Here is a 17,695-nt window from a genome sequence, read left to right on the forward strand (position 1 = left end):
AGTGAAAGAGGAAAGCAAAATGAATACACGCAGGAAACTGCAGATGCTGGAATCTGAGGCCAAACACAATCTGCTGCAGAAATTCAATGGGTCAAGCCACATCAGGAGAAAAAGGTCTTCATGCCAGAGCTCTTCATCTGCAAAGGGGGAAGGGAGCACAGAAGCAGAGTAAAGAGGACAAGGTGGGATGGAGTGAGACAGGGGCTCCTCACAGAATTGGCAAAACAGGCTGAGGTGAAATGTGACAGAGGCAGATCAGTGGCAGATGCCAGAAAAAGGGAGAGAGAGGCAAGAGAAGCAAAGCATCAGAGATCGAATTGGCCACGCATAGTTGAAATATTCTCTCTAACTCAGCCATTCTCAATGTGTTTTGGTCCCATCCCCCTCCCTACAGGATTCTGGTCAAAGTTTATGAGCTCCCTTCCCTGTGAAGCAGTCAAATGTAGTTGGTTTCTTCCACATTTCTCTCCTACCATCTACATTTTTTTTAAATGAAAAAAAAAATTGATTTCAGTCTGTGTCCCTCCCAAAATGTGCTGTCTCACCAAGACTGTGTGTGTTGGGGGTGGGGGGGGGGGGGTGTATAGCCCCTATTGAGAATGGTTATCTAACTATTTCAACATCTGACATTTGGGAAGGAAGATTCACACTCGTATGGTCAAAGACATGCGTGCAGTTCTATAATACTCTGACATCAGTTAATGTTCCAGCCAAGTAGGAGCCAGATAATGCAGTGATCAGTGTCAGACTGGTAGCTGTGATGTAAATGCATCTTAAGTGACCATATACTGTTGCACGGAACTCTTGTAACCCAAGAGCAATCAAAGTGTGGCCCATTTCTCACTTTCCTATTGATTGTCTGCATACTTGCATCCTGAAATAAAATTGAACTTCAGGCTTGTGATTGCAGGGTTATATTTGTGAAATTACACTGAAAATGCATTGTGTTTGGTCTGTGGAACAATCAAAAGCTGAATTCTCAAATATTAGACTTGCTCTTTTTGTTAAATATTTATTTACATTTCAATCAGCAAAAATGGCAAACTTATTTCCTACATGGAGAATGTGTGGTTGTTGGAATAATGAAATATAAGTATTACTTACAAAGAATATTGATGGTGCCCTCAGAAAGAGAGGAATATATTCCTCTCTATTCACAATGATAGAAATAGATTTCAACCTAAGCACAAAACAAAAATTTCTGATTACACTTGCAAACATCTGATGCAAGATGATGAATGGAAGTAAGTATACCTTTAACTACTGGAAGCAATTTATAGGGTAAGGAATTTGCTTTGCACAAACTGATACCCTGCCAGGATGTCTATGTATAATTTTATTTACTGGAATTTGATAGATTATGACATTTTTAAGAGGAATATGTTCAGAGACACTGAGTGCCCCTAGATTTGTCTCCAGCATTCCCGTAGCTTCTGCAGCCAGACAGACTCCAGTTCAAATTATGGGAAACTCGAGCTCCATACCCAAACCTCTGATACGATCAGGAAGCCTTCAGTGCCCTGGGCCCTTCTGGAGCCCTTGGTCTCTGTCCCCTCTATAATCCCAGTTCAGATACCTGGTTCCTATGAGCCAGTCTCCAGCAAACCACAGCCTCGATGAATCCCTCAATCGCAAGTCAGCAACAACCACAGCCTGTGTGGGTCCCTCAACTATTGAGCTCCTCACTAGTCTACTGCCATAGTCCCACTCCCCCAAGGGTTATCTCCTATGCTTGTCGTTCGCAACAGGGGTTTTCTCCCCATTTTGATGCCCTCCACCAGTTGGCTGCTGGCCCAAAGTCTGTAATCCCTTGTGGTATGCTGCCCAGCACATGTGCCATCATTTTGGACAGAGACCCTGAGTTGCAGAATTGAAAATAAAACTACAACGGGGTCTTTTTAATAAAGCCTGCATTGAGAAATTGGCGTTTGGGCCAGGCACGAGGACCCTGCACAGCAGCACAGTGTTTCCACTGCCCGCTCTCCCGGGGCCGCATCAGCTCCAGCAGAACCTTTTTTGTATTCTTCATCAAACATAGTTCTAAATGGTAGTGAACTGAAAGTCTGCTGAGAGCACCAAAATCAAATACAGTACAATTCTGATTATCCAAAATTGTGTTCTCTGAAATACTTAGTTATCCAAAAATGTTTTAAATATTTCTGATAAATGAGGATATCCGAAACAAATCAGAAATCCTAATTTATTCAAAAACTTTTTTGAGCCAAACTGACCGGGGACCTCAGGCTCCTTACAGCAGCAAGGATCTCAAACTTCCAGGCAGGAATGGGACTCTTGGGATCCTAGTATGAGTGGAGCCTTGAAGTGAAGGTGTCAGAAATCAGCAAGGCCAGCATTTTTTTCTCTTTTTTGGGACAAAAAGACCAGTTCTCAAAAAAGGTTTATCCAAAATAGGCCTGGTCCTGATCATTTTTGATAATTGGATTTGTACTGTATAGAAAATGGTTACTGAAGGGGTAGCACTCTGGAACAGTCAGTTGGCTAACTTACTGCCTTACAGATCCAGCCAATTGGAGTTGATCCTGAACTCTGCTGCTGTCAGAATGGAGGTTCATTGATCTCCCTGTGATGTCATCCAAAGGTGAGCAGGTTGTTTGGTTAAGTGGCACAGTTATTGCAGCGGTTAATGCAACACTATTACAGCACCAGTGACTCACATTTGAATCCAGCTCTGTTTGTACACTTTCTCCATGTATGTGTGGGTTTCCTCCAAGAACTTCTGCTTCCTTCCACCCTTCAAGGTAATTGAAGATTAATTGGTGTATTGGGAGCACAAGCTCATGGGACAGAGGGACCTGTTACCATATCTATTGTCAATGTCCTTGTGGTGGAATTGATGGGTTGAGATTAATTAGAGAAAGATGGCATCAAATCAGTGTAGAACAAATTTTCACTGTTGTTGGGCCGAAAGCCTTTTTTTGTGGAATATGACTTCATGACTTGTGCTCTTACAATCAATGGCCAGTAGACACAACAGTCCTCGGGTGAATCTGAGGTAAGGCAGGAAAACCACGGTCTATGTTGGGGTAAGTGAGGGAGGAGCCAGCCATTGGAACATACAGACAGTGAATTCCAGTTCACTGCATTCACACCTCCCTTCAGAATTGAGCCTGTGGGTGAAAAACACAGACAATTCATTTAATAAAAACTAATACTTTACAAATATTATAAGTTAGGTCTGTCAGGGGCTCTGGTAAATTTGGTTGAGCGCTGCAGTACTGGAGGACTTTGGACTTCCCAAACCTCCTGGACCCTCTGTTGTATAAGGTCAGTGAGACTTGAGAGCTCTGGCTCAGGTTGTGGAATGGATTGGACTACATCCTGAGCCATGTCCTCCAGGACCCTGAGTGGGGTACTTGGTAGTTTCTGGTTAACTTGAGGGATCGGATCCTCAGTTCCGGTGGGTGCCAGGTCTCTAATTGAGATGGTGTCCTCCCTGCCAACAGGGTTTGCCCTTAGGCATACGTTGGGTTGATGTGCAGCAGCTGCACTCTCTCGATCTGGGGGGGGGGGGGAGTCTGTCTTGCTCTTCCTCGCATGCTTTCTCAGCAGGATTGTGCCATTAGCCAAGCTGGGAAAATAGTCCCAGATGTGGATTTCCTTTGGAATGTAAACATAAGCTCCTGAGGAGTTGCATTGGTAACTGTGCAGAGGAGTGGCCTTGTGGAGTTGAGCACCATGGGTAGGACTTCTTGCCAGTGTGAGTCTGGAAGGATTTTAGACCGGACAGCTAATTTTATGGCTTTCCATACAGTTGCATTCTTTTTCAACTTGTCCATTCCCCTGGGGATTGTAACTGGTTGTCCTGATTGAGGCAATCCCCCTTAATAGCAGGTACTGGCATAGCTCTTCACTCATAAATGATGAGCCCCAATTGCTATGAATATAGCTGTGATACCTGAACAGGGTGAAAATAGAGTGCAAGGCCCTGATGACCGTGGTGGTGGTCATTTCTGGGCAGGGGATGGCGAACCGAAAGCTAGAATTCTCCTCGATGTGGAGAAAGTACATATTTGCGTTGGTGGAAGGAAGGGGACTCTTGAAATCAACACTGATTCATTCGAAGGGATGGGATGCTTTTATCAGGTGTACTTTGTTGGGGCAGTAGAAGTGCTGCTTGCACTCTGCGCAGACCTGGCAGGACATGATCATTTCCCTGATGTCCTCAACGGAGTAGGGCAGGTTGAGTGTCTGATGAAACGAGCCACGAAAGCGATGCCTCATTGAGCAGTATGCGCTCACACAATTAAGACTCAGAGACGTGATGCTTTCTCATCCTTCTATTAGACTAAGCTGGCTACTGCGACACAGTTATATATGTGGAAGGGTGACATCATGATGTGGGCTATTTAATAATAATCAGGGCACATCATCCTTAAAGTCTTCAGGTGGTCTTCTTTCTCTTCTAGACCGCCTTGGTGTGGTTTGCTGTGCTGGTCTTTGCTCAGGACACATAGATAGTTGGGTCGGGGGTCGAGTTGATGTCGATTGCCCACCTTCGCTAACCTTCAGCTCCACCTGCCTGTCTTCACTGTCATCCTGGCTGTGTGTCTTTGTTCCTGGACTCCTCACTGGACTGCTCGGCTCTGCAACTGTCTCTGCCCACCCCCCCCCCACACTCTGCCTGAGGGGTGGGATTTTCCGGGCAGGCCACGGAAGGTCTGGTTCCACCTCCTCCATTTCATGAGGCTGTTGATGGACCTTGGTGTCTGTCAATGCTCTTAATTGGTCAATGTGTCACTTCCATAATCTGACCCCCACTAGAGTATGAGCTGGTGCTCAATTTTATTTTATTGAGATTATTCCTACCACCCATAGGTTTTTATATTGTCTATAATCTTGCACCAGAACTTACTCGCCCACTTCCAATGTTCCAGGCGAAGGCTGTGGTGATGCTCTTTATGCAATGCGAGACCCAGATCTGGGTGAACTGTGAACAGCCTGGTCCACAAGTTGCGGCCAAACATTAGTTCTCCTGGGTTTTTTTTTGTGGTGGAATGTGGCATATTTCTGTACCCCAATAGCAAATCTGTGTTTTTTGTTTGTCTGGGAGGCATTCTGGTTTCATGATTTTCATTGATTTTTTTTTTGAATGTTTGTTCTTAATGTTCTTCCTCCCCATTAGTACTTGGGTGATAGACTGTCGACAAAATATGTCAGATATTGTTGTCGCACAAATTTTTTAGAATGCTCTGATGTAAATTGGTGTCCATTGTCTGTAACTAATTCATGACACAATTCTTAAGTGGGAAAGATGGTCAATCGTGGGATCTGCTTTGGTGTTTTTCAACTGTGAAACAACTGGCCATTTGGAGTGTGCATCCACAGCTATAAGGAAAGTCTCACCCATGAATGGTCCAGTGAAGTCGACATTCATCAGATGCCAGAGTTTGTATGGCCATTTCCATGGGTTAGCTTTGGCTTGCAACATTTTTGGCTGCATTATCTGACTTACTTTGCATTCCATTACTGTTGTTTCAATGTCTCTGTCAATGGAGGAGCACCAGACATGCATCAAAGCCAATACTTCAAAAGGTAAAATCTGAAGACAGCAACTGATCATTGAAGAGGAGCTAACACAGTGAAAAATGGAAGGATTACACCTACCAGTGAAACTTCAGCTGGCAGATAATGCAGCTTAAAATTGGAACAGATTTAAACAGCATTTTGGATTGTATTTAGCAGTCGGAGCTGATGAGAAAAAATGATGAAGTGAAAGTGTCAGTTTTCTTGCATGTCATGGGTGATGAAGCCCTGGAGGTGTATAATAACTTCACATTTGCTTCTGAAGGAGACGCAATGAAATTGAGGGGAAAATGGAACCATTACGGGCATACTTCATGTTTGAGAGGCACAGATTTTTCACGCGTACAGAAAACGGAAGAAAGTATTGATCACTATGTGACTGAATTGAGAAACAGATGCAAAGCGTGTGAATTTAGTGGACTGACCAACTTGCTGATAAAAGACAGGCTGGTGTATGGTATTCCAGATAATAGTGTAAGGTAAAGACTTCTAAGAGAGCAAAATCCAGACCTTGAAAAAGTCATAGCACTCTGTTGGGCTACAGAAACTGTAAAAGCACAGCCAAAAGAGCTGTTTAATGAAATTAGCTGCAATGTGGATGCAGAGAGCAAGAACAAACATAAACAGTTTATCTAAAAGCATGCCAAAGTGGAAAGAGAGGTGTGGCCAGTAAACAAAAATGAAAGGGACAATCGAAAGCCATGTCGTCGATGCAGTACTCGACACCTACCGAAAGCTTGTCCAGCATATGGTAAAACATGCAATATGTGCAACAAAAGCAACCATTATGCCCGTTGCTGTAGGAACTAAGTGCAACAAAGTAAGGTTCATGTAGTAGATGAAAGGGAGATGGAGGAGTACTATGTAGGTGTTGTGACTGATAACAAGAAAGAAAATGGAAACTGGATGTTGAGATTAAAAGTGAATGACATATACATTTCAGTTAAATTGGATACTGGAACGCAAATTAATGTAATATCAGAGACTGATTTTAAGATTAGACCCAGAACAAAGATGTATGGAACAAAAGTGAAGGTGACAGGATATTCAGGTACTGCTATACCAGTGCAAGGAGAATGCATGGTCAAAGTGAAACACAGGGACAACAGCATATGCTAGCATTCATCGTGGTACAAAGGATGTATAGGCCATATCAGATTTGGCAGCCTGAGAGAAATTGAACCTGGTAAAAAGAGTCCTCGTTGTGCAAAACCAAGGAGAGACAGTCAATGATGAACTCATGAAAGAGTACAATGACCTATTTCAGGGTCAAGGCTGCCTTCCAGGAGAACAAACAATTAGAGTGGATATACGTGTGCCACCGATAATTCATCCATGCAGAAAAGTTCCATTTGTGCTTCAAAAGCAACTTAAAGGTAGAGTTGGACCAAATAGAAAGCCTGAACATGATTCAGAAAATAGATGAGACAACGGAATGGATGAGTTCACTTGTCATTGTTGTCAAAAAGAATAGAAAGCTTAGAATTTGCCTGGATCCAAGAGATCTAAACAGAGCAATAAAGAGAACACTTTCAGCTTCTGACATTGTGATAGTACAGATTCTATCACCAATGTGTATATGTACAGATGGTAGTGTAGGATGGCTGTGATTGGCTGAGAGTGTAGTCACACCTACTGGCAGGTCTTAAAGGATTGCTCCTAGTCAGACCAGGTCATTCTGGACTGGTCGTCCAACTTGTGATATGCCAGTCTTTTAGTTAATAAAAGCCATGGTTTGGATCAACAAGTCTTTGCTTCTTTTGACGCGCATTATAGACATGTGAAGTAATCATGTCACAGTTTGAAAATGCAAAATTTCTCAGCAATTTAGATGCATCATCAGGATTTTGGCTGTTCAAATTGGATGAAGCAAGTTCAAAACTATACACTTTCAATAGTCCATTTGGCAGATGCAGATTCCTAAGGTTACCATTCGGAATTCCCTCAGCTCCTGATGTGTATCACAAAACTATCCATATGGTCTATGAGCACCTGGATGGTGTTGATGATATCATAGTATGGGGAACCACGAGAATGAGAGACTAAAGAAAATGCTGGAAGCAACAAGGAAAGCAAACCTGAACCTGAATAGAGAGAAATGCCAGCTTGGGGTGACAGAACTAACATTTGTAGGAGATATTATTGGTCATGAGGGCATCAGACTAGATCCTAGAAAGATGCCCACTATTGGGAACATGCCAAGGCCACAATGCAAAAAGGACATGCAGAAATTTAATGGAATGGTCAATTATATGGTAAATTCGTATGCAACCATTGAGAAAAGATGGCTCAATTGAGAAGACTACAGAAAAGAATATTAAATGAGAGTGGAATCATGAGCATGAAAGGTCATGGAGCGAACGAAAGAAACACTCTGTGTGATATGCCATAGACATGGTCCAGACAAGTGTTATACTAATACAGGGCTCTTATTAACAGACTACAACCACCATCTATTATACGAGTAGAATGGAATATCTCTTCAGCCATAGCCAATAGCAAGCAATCTGTATAATATGCCCCCTCCCCTTTACATCATCACATTCACCCCCCCACAAAAATTGACCAATTTTATTAAAATACAATAACGGCAAAACAAAAAAAATCACTGAAGATCAATGGTTACAAATAGAATTAATGAGAACACATAGCAGAATTTTTTTTAATAAAACAGGCTACAAGCTTGAAATAATACAGGGTGACTCCACTCACTGCAATTATGGTTAAGTTTTGAAATGGTCATAACAGAGCCTCTGTGGAGGCTTTGAGATTCTTGTTGATCTTTGTAAGGGCACAGATGAAGGAGATTTATCTCTAACCAAAGCACTTCTGTTGCCAGCTGTGGAGGGAATGGAGAATGTGAGGAAACACTCTCATGAAGAGGGTATTGTTCGTCTAGGGAATTTATCTTGTGACAGGGAGTGTAGAGCAGTCTGGTCAGTGGAAGGGCTAGCAGGATGTAGACCAGGCGGGGCTAGATCCGAAGGGAAACCGTGTCCTTCAATCAGGAAAAATAATATGAGCATATGGCGGATTACCATAAAGCAGCTGAACACGCTCTACAAGTGGGTCAGCTTTGCTGGGTCTAACATGTTTTCTTAATGAAACTTCTCCGGACTTAGATAGCCAAGTCGGCAAGGTCGATCCAGTTTTTGATTTTTCGAGGGAAAACAAAAAGACGCTGGTGAGGGGTCTCATTGGGAGCTGGACGAAGACATGTACAGATAGAGTTTAATGCTTCTGGCAGCACATCTTGCCAGCGGCTGGTGGGGAGACCTTTCAATTTTAGCGCAAGAGTGATAGCTTTCCAGAGTGTATCATTACTGCGCTCCACTTGACCATTACCCTGTGGGTTATAGCTTGTAGTATGACAAGTAGCTCTGCCCCTATCAAGAAGGAATTGCCTAAGTTCAGAACTCATGAAAGCTGACCCTCTGTCACTATGAATGAAGTTAGGAAATTAGAAAGTACTAAAAATCATATCAAGACATTTATTAACAGAAATAGCAGAAATGTCAGCACATGGTATAGTGAAATGAAAACGAGAAAATTGAATCATGTTAAGGAAGTAGGAATTCTTATTTGAGAGTAGTGGTCCTTTAAAATCAATGCTGAAGCATTTAAATGGTCTAGACGCCTTAATCGTTTGTAATAGCAAGGTTTACATTCCGCACAGACTGAACATTTGTTAGTCAGTTTGTTGATGTCTTCTAGTGAGTGCGGCAAATTGAGGGACTTCACATAATAATAAAATCTAGTGACCCCTGGGTGACATAATTCATCGTGAAGACATTTCAAATGGTCTAGCTGCAGACTTGCACATGTCATGCGAGAAAGCACGTCTGGGTGGGGGGCATTGAATTTTCCTGGGTGATAGTATCTTGTAATCATAAGTAGAAAGCTCAATTCACCAACAATGATCTTATCATGTTTAATGTTGCTCTTCAATTTAGTGTTGAACATGTCGGCAATAGATTTTTGATCAGTCAGTAAAGTGAATTTTCTTCTGGCTAAAAGCTGTCTCCAATAGCGAATGGATTCTACAATAGCTCACACTTCCTTTTCGACAGAGGATTGCCTGACCACCGGCCCATGTAATGTCCGAGAGGAAAAGGCCACAGGTCTACCAGCTTGATTTAGTATAGCTGCTAAGGCCCAATCTGACACATCAGATTCCACTTGGAATGGTAAAACCTCATTTAGCTGACATTGTAGCCTTGGCTATATCCTGTTTGATGTTTTCAAAAGCACGGAGGGCTTCTTCAGACAGGGGAAAACTAGTTGTTTTGAACAGTGGCTGTGCTTTATCTGCGTAATTGGGCACCGAATGAGAATAATAGGAGAAAACGCCCAGGCAGGTTTTGAGGGACTTTTGTGTCGCAGGTGGGGGTAGATCCATGAGTGGTCTCATTTTCTCTGGGTCTGGGCTGATCTTCCCAGTATAATACGCCCCCCATCCATTACATCATCACACAATGGAACCAGTTCTGAAGTTTAATAACCCAGCATAAAGATATCATCCGATGCATCAAATAGTGGGCTCGGTGCAGATCTTCTGCAAAAATATGATGACTGGCAACCTATTGCATATGCATCACGCTCAATGAGAGATGTGAAGACGCAATACTCTATTTTAAAAAGAATAAATAAATACAATTTTAAAATTTAAAAAGAGCTACTCAGCATCACAGTTTGTGTCAGGACAAGCAATCAGTGTAGAGACTGACCATAAGCCCTTGATTGCATTATTCTTAATTTTTCACACTGTGAACCATATCAATCAAAATACATACAAACATTTCCCTCTTGAATTTACACAGTGGCATTTTCTCCCCTTTTTTCCCCCTTTTTTCCCCTCCCTTCTCTCCTCCATCCAAACCCATTAAACGTTCAAAGTAAACAATACAATAAAACCATTAACAATGTGATCACACAATGAAAATAAGCAAGAAAACTGTGTCATCTACTTACACACTGGATCAAGTCATTTTGTCATCTTATCATTTTAGGGGTTGGAGGTCCAAGGCAAGCCCTCTCTGTTATCAATGTACGGTTCCCAAATTTGTTCAAATAATGTGACTTTATTTTTTAAATTATATGATATTTTTTCCAATGGAATACATTTATTCATTTCCATGTAACATTGTTGTACTCTCAGGCTCTCCTGATTTCCAAGTTGACGTTATACATTTTTTGCTACAGCTAAGGCTATCATAATAAATCTTTTTGTGCACTTCATCCATTTTGAGGCCTAATTCTTTACTTCTTGTATTACTTAGAAGAAAGATCTTTGGATTTTTTTGGTATGTTGCTTTTTGTGATTTTATTTAATATCTGATTTCGACATTCACAAAATTTTTCACTTTCTCACATGCCCAAATTGCATGTACTGTTGTTCCCATTTCCCTCTTACAGCGAAAACATCTATCTGATAATGTTGGATCCCATTTTTTTAAAAAAACTTTTGGGGCATGATAGATGACCTGTGTAACCAATTATACTGTATCATGCGTAACCTTGTGTTATATTCTTCATAGTTCCAGAATATAACTTTTCTCATGTTCATTTTTTATCTTTATGTTTAAATCTTTTTCCCACTTTTGTTTGGGTTTATAGCTTATTTCATCATTTTCCTTCTCTTGCAGCTTGATGTACATGTTCGTTATAAATCTTTTAATTAGCATTGTGTCTGTAATCACATCTTCAAAGCTGCTTCCATGTTCAGTCTGTTTCCCAATTTATCCTTTAAGTAGGCTTTCAGATGATGGTATGCAAACATTGTACCATGAGTTGTTCCATATTTGTACTTTAAGTGTTCAAATGTTAATAAATTATTTCCCAAAAAACAATTTTCTATTCTTTTAATTCCTTTTCTCTCCTATTTGCTAAAGGAAAGGTTATCTATTGTGAAAGGGATTAGTTGATTTTGTGTCAATAATAATTTTGATAATTGGTAATTTGTTTTTTTTTCCTTTCTAAGTGAATCTTCTTCCATATAAATGATGCAGTATTGTTGAGCTTTTATATTGCACCAGCTTTTCATCCCACTTATAAAGTATATGTTCCGGTACCTTCTCCCCTATTTTATCTAGTTCTACTTTAGTCCAATCTGGTTTTTCCCTTGTCTGATTAAAAATCTGATAATTATCTTCATTGTGCTGCTCTATAATAACTTTTAAAGTTTGGTAAGTGCAAACCACCTTGCTTGTACCACTCTGTTAATTTATCTAACGCTATCCTCCGTTTCCCCCTTTTCCATAAGAATTTCCTTGTTATTCTCTTTACTTCATTGAAGAATTTCTCTGTTAAGGGAATTGGTAATGATTGAAATAAGTATTGTATCCTTGGGAAGACATTCATTTTAATGCAATTTACCATCCCTATCAATGTTAGTGGTAATTCTTTCCAATGTTCTAAATCTTCTTGTAATTTCTTCATTAATGGCTGATAATTGTACAGGTGGCTTAAATTATTATCTAATCTAATACCTAGGTATCGGATTGCTTATGTTTGCCATTTAAATGGTAATTTTTAAAAAAAATTCTGTATTATTCACATTCTTCATTGGCATTGCTTCACTTATTTGCGTTGATCTTGTACCCCAATATTTCTTCATATTCCTTCAATTTCTTATGTAGTTCTTTTATTGATATTTCGGGTTCTGTTAAGTATACTATGATGAAATCTGCAAATAAACTGATTTTATACTCATTTTCCTTTATTTTTATCCTTTTATTTTATTTTCTGTTATTAGTTCTGCCAATGGTTCTATTGCTAAAGCGAACAGTGAGGGAGATAGTGGACATTGCTGCTTAGTTGACCTACTTAATTTAAATTGGTTTGATACATATCCATTTACTGTCACCTTCACCAATGCTCCATTATATAATGCTTTAATCCAATTAATATATTGTTCTGGTAGGTTGTACCTCTGTAATACTTTGAATAAATAATTCCATTCTACCCTGTGAAAGGCTTTTTCTGCATCTAAAGCAACAGCCACTGTTGGCATCTTATTTCCTTGAACTGCATGAATTAAATTAATAAATTTACAGACATTATCCGCCGTTTGCCTTTTCTTAATAAATCCAGTTTGATCTTGTTTTACTATTTTTGGTACACAGTCGGCCAATTTATTTTCTAATAATTTTGCTATTATCTTAGAATCTGAATTAAGTAAAGATATTGGTCTATATGATGCTGGTGTTAGTGGATCCTTCCCCATCTTTGGTATTACTGTAATTATTGCTGTCTTGCATGAATCTGGCAAGTTTTGGGTTTCTTCTATCTGGTTTATTACTTCCAGGAGAGGAGGAATTAATAACTCTTAATATGTTTTATAGAATTCTCTAGGCATTTTATTGTTTGGCAGCTTTTTTAATATATATTGTATTTCCTCTATTTCAAAAGGTTTTATCAGCTTGTTTTGCTCCTCTTCTTGCAATTTTGGCAGATCAATTTTAGCTAAAAACTCTTCTATTTTGTCTTCTTTCCCTTAATTCTCAGTTCGGTATAATTGTTCATAAAATTCCTTAAAGTTCTCATTAATCTCTGTTGGATTATATGTAATTTGTTTGTCCTTTTTCCTTGATGCTAATACAGTTCTTTTAGCTTGTTCTGTTTTAAGCTGCCAGGCTAATATTTTGTGTTTTTTTTTCTGCGAGCTCATAATACTTTTGCTTTATTATGTTCTTCTCCACCTTGTATGTTTGTAATGTTTCGTTTTTTTTTTTGTCCGCCAATTTTCTTTTTGTTATATCTTCCCTTGCTGCTAGTTCTTTTTCTGGACTTACTATTTCCCTTTCCAATTGTTTCATTTCCCAATTGTAGTCCTTTTTCATCTTGGTTGTATAACTTATTATCTGCCCTCTGATGAAGGCTTTCATTGCATTCCAAAATATAAATTTGTCTTTCACTGATTCCGTATTTATTTCAAAGTACACTTTAATTTGGAGTTCAATAAATTATCTAAATTCCTGTCTTTTAAATAGCATGGAGTTTAATCTCCATCTGTATGTTCTTGGTTCGATGTCCTCCAGTTCTATTGCTAATAACAGGGGTGAGTGATCAGATAGCAATCTAGCTTTATATTTAATTTTCTTAATTCTCCCTTGAATATGGGCTGACAACAAAAACATATCAATCCTTGAATGTTTTATGCCGACTCGAATAATGAGTATTCCTTCTCCTTTGGGTACTGCCTCCTCCATATATCCATAAGTTTCATTTCCTGCATGGATTTAACCATAAAATTGGCCACTTTATTCCTTTTGCTAGTCTTTTGTCCAGTTTTATCCAATATTGGTTCCAAATTAAGGTTAAAATTCCCCTCCTATCAATATATTCCCCTGCATATCTATAATCTTCAAAAGAAATCTTGCATAAACTTTTGATCATCTTCATTAGGTGCAAATTCCAGAATTCTGAATATATCTGACACTTTATCATTACATACCTCCCTGCTGGATCTATTATTTCCTCCTCTATTTTGATTGGTACATTTTTATATATTAATATAGTTACACCTCTGGCTTTTGAATTATATGATGCTGCTACTACGTGCCCTTCCAGTCTCTCCTTAATTTATTATATTCCACTTCAGATAGATGCATTTCCAGCACAAATTCTATGTCTTTTTACTTTTTTGAGGAAATTTAATAGCCTTTTCATTTAATTTGGTTTTGTATTCCATTAATATTTATAGTCTTATAGTTCAACCTGGCCATCTCATATTCTGTTTACACCTCATTTCTGCTTCCTCACCTCCATCATTCCCATTTTCATCTGTTTTCCCTTTTTGAACTCTATGCATGACAACACTTTTAAAACCTAAAATACTTCAACAACTCCCACATCTAAAATTCCCTTAACCCCAAATTTCCCCCCCTCTCTGAGTTTCCCCTTGCTGGGCAACCACAACTCCCTTCTCCATTTGGATTCTGCACCCGCTTACAAGCGTTAACTGATTTCTCAGTGAATTCTGAATTCTCTCCCACCCAACCCCCTCCTGAAAAGACTTTTATCTTCACATATAACAAAGCTCACCCTCTTCCCCCCCCCCTTACTTCCTTTCTTCCCTTTTCTTTCCCTTCTTTAGTACTTGTATATTATTTTTACATCTTTATATGTAGTTTGTGTTTCTTCTTGTTACATCTCTCTTTCTGTCCTGCAGGCATTCTGCAAATTCTCGTGTTTTCTCTGGATCTGAGAACAGTCTGTTTTGCTCCCCCAGGATAAATATTTTAAGCACAGCTAAATATCTTAACATAAATTTATACCCTTTTTTTCATAGGATCGATTTTGCTGTGTTAAACTCCTACCTCTTCAAAACTTGTGTCTGGGTAAAAAAATATTTTTTGACCCTTGTATTCCAATTGTTTTTTTGTCTTCTCTAATTTTATTCCTTGCCCTCTCCTGTATATTTTCTCTTGTTGTGTATCTCAGAAATTTTACTAAAACGGATCTTGTTTTTTGTTGTGGCTGTGGTTTCAGGGCTCGAGTTCTGTGTGCCCTTTCTATTTCCAAGCGTTAACTGATTTCTCAGTGACTTATTCTCTCCCACCCAATCTCTAATCGTTCCTGTATTTCTGGCATTCCCAGGACCTTTGGGATCCATTCTTTTATAAATTCTTAATTCTTAATTATAAATTTTATAAATTTATAAATTCTCTCATATTTGTGCCTTCTTCATCTTCCTTTCGGCCCACTATCTTTATGTTTTGCCTACTATAGTTTTCCATTATATCAATCTTCTAAGCTAACAACTCCTGTGTTTCTTTAACTTTTTTGTCACTGTCTTCCAATTTTCTTCTTGAGTCATTCACTTCCATTTCTACAGCAGTTTCTCTTTCTTCCACATTTCCTAATCTTTTCCCTATTTTTGCAGCTCTATTCTACTCACTTTTTCTTCTTTACTTTTATTTTTTCTTTTCATTTCATTAAATTCTAATGTCAACCATTCTTTTAATGCTCTCATTTGTTCTTGAAAATTTTTAAAATCTATATACTGCCCATCTATTTTACCATCTATTTCTCTGTGCAGAGCTTGGTCTTCTTCTTCCTCTTCTTCTGTGTCTGCACCTGTGTGTCTTCTACTTTTCTTGTATCTGTGTCTCTTCTGACTTTCTTGTTGAGCTGCTTGCTTCACTTTGCTGGGCGTCTTCTTGCTATTGGCCATCTTTTTCGCGGCTAATCATCTGTTGGGCCTCCTATTTCTGTTCTTTTTTCCTATCACCCTTTCCTGTCACTTTCCTCTTCTTCCAGCTGAGAGCCCTGATGTCGGGCATCCCTCAGCTGGTCACGCTGTGTTAGTTCACTCCTCAGTTGGGTCCCCCTCCCGTCGATGATTTTTTCCTTAGTGTGCGCTTTGCGCATGTGTGAGGAGTCACTCGTGCACTGTTGCATGTCCAGCGGGGTCGTCATCAACCTTGGGGAGTGGGCTCTTTTCTCCATGATGGCTCCATGTTTTTTCATGCAGGTAAAGTCTTCTCCTTTCTCTTCCGGCGTCATCTTTTTTTACCCATTTTTTAAACTTTTTTCTTCTTGGGTGCCATTTTCTTTTTCTCCACAACTTTATCTTTTATTTGTTTTTGTGTTTCTTGAACTTTGTATTTTCTTCACTTTATTTCTTCTTTCCTGGAGAGGATTGGTATTCTCCTGCCGGCCACTTCTCCATCATGTGACTCCTCCCAATTACATTATTCTAAAAGCCATTAAATGAATGATCATTTGGAATATAAGGAATGATATTAGGCTGCAACACGATACACTGAATATAATATTGACTCTGGGTAAGCTAATGTTCACAGCAAATACATTGTCTATAGCTGTTGACATGAGAGCCCGCAAACACCAAAATGGATGAAGACGTGAATGATTTTGAGGACATGATCACAAGTGCACTCCCCATTACAGATGCAAAAATGGAGTTCATAAATTCAGAGACAAACAAAGATTAAACACTGAGATAACTGAGGAAAAAACATATTGGATGGATGGCCCAACATCAAGTAGGACTACTCACCTGATAGTTCCACCCTGCAGTTTCATTACTCTGAAACATCAGTGGTTGAAGACATCATCTACAAAGGAAGGAAAATCCTTATTCCCAAAGAGTCTGAGAAAAGTGATGCGAAAAGAATCCATGAGGCCATCTCAGAATCTAAAAGTGTAAGAAAAGAGCACAAGAGGTGATGAACTGTCCGAGAATGAGCAATGATGTAACTAATGAAGTGTCAAACTGTTTGATATGCTGGAAATATCAAGCAAGCAAACCTACAGAACCACTAAAGCCACACCCAGCACTATACAGAACTTACCAGAGGGTAGGCGCTGACACTATTCAAATTTCAATGGAAGGACTATCTTGTAGTCCACAGAATATTACTCCCCTATATTCACAGTTTGGGTAAACTGAACCACATCACTACAGATGCCGTGTTACGGAGTCCAGAGGGACCCCCAAAACCAGCAGATATGCCCTTCAAACTAAGGGTTATTTAAACAAAAAGTAGTTTTTAATTATATTTGAACAAGAAACCCAGAATTAAACTTTAATTTAAGCACAGGAGTGTGTAATGTGTATTTGAGATTAGAAAAGTTCTTTGCAACCACTGAGATTGGACTGTGATCGAGACAATTCTTGCACTGTTCACAGAAGTCTGCCCGAGCCCCCCCGCGCTCGGCCCCACCCGCGCTCGGCCCCCCGCGCTCGGCCCCCCGCGCTCGGCCCCCCCGCGCTCGGCCCCCCGCGCTCGGCCCCCCGCGCTCGGCCCCCCGCGCTCGGCCCCACCCGCGCGCTCGGCCCCCCACGCGCTCTCGGCCCCCCCGCGCTCGGGCCCCCCCGCGCTCGGCCCCCCGCTGCTCGGCCCCCCGCGCTCGGCCCCCCGCGCTCGGCCCCCCGCGCTCGGCCCCCCGCGCTCGGCCCCCCGCGCTCGGGCCCCCCGCGCTCGGCCCCCGCGCTCGGCCCCCCGCGCTCGGCCCCCCCCGCGCTCGGCCCCCCGCGCTCGGCCCCCCGCGCTCGGCCCCCCCAGCGCTCGGCCCCCCCGCGCTCGGCCCCCCGCGCTCGGCCCCCTCGCTCGGCCCCCCGCGCTCGGCCCCCCCGCGCTCGGCCCCCCGCGCTCGGCCCCCCGCGCTCGGCCCCCCCGCGCTC

At 40.8% G+C, this 17,695-nt stretch overlaps 1 long non-coding RNA gene across 1 annotated transcript in view; it reads left to right on the forward strand.

Annotated features, from left to right (window-relative positions):
- Window positions 1-2,646: 2,646 nt before the first annotated feature.
- Window positions 2,647-17,695, forward strand: part of LOC138763626 (uncharacterized) — a 95,834-nt gene continuing 80,785 nt past the window's right edge. Inside the window, exon 1 of the long non-coding RNA XR_011357694.1 lies at window positions 2,647-2,759. This is a non-coding gene — a long non-coding RNA (uncharacterized lncRNA). The remainder of the gene's footprint in view (window positions 2,760-17,695) is intronic.

The sequence above is a fragment of the Narcine bancroftii genome, chromosome 1 (genome assembly GCF_036971445.1).
Source record: "Narcine bancroftii isolate sNarBan1 chromosome 1, sNarBan1.hap1, whole genome shotgun sequence".
NCBI lineage: Eukaryota > Metazoa > Chordata > Chondrichthyes > Torpediniformes > Narcinidae > Narcine > Narcine bancroftii.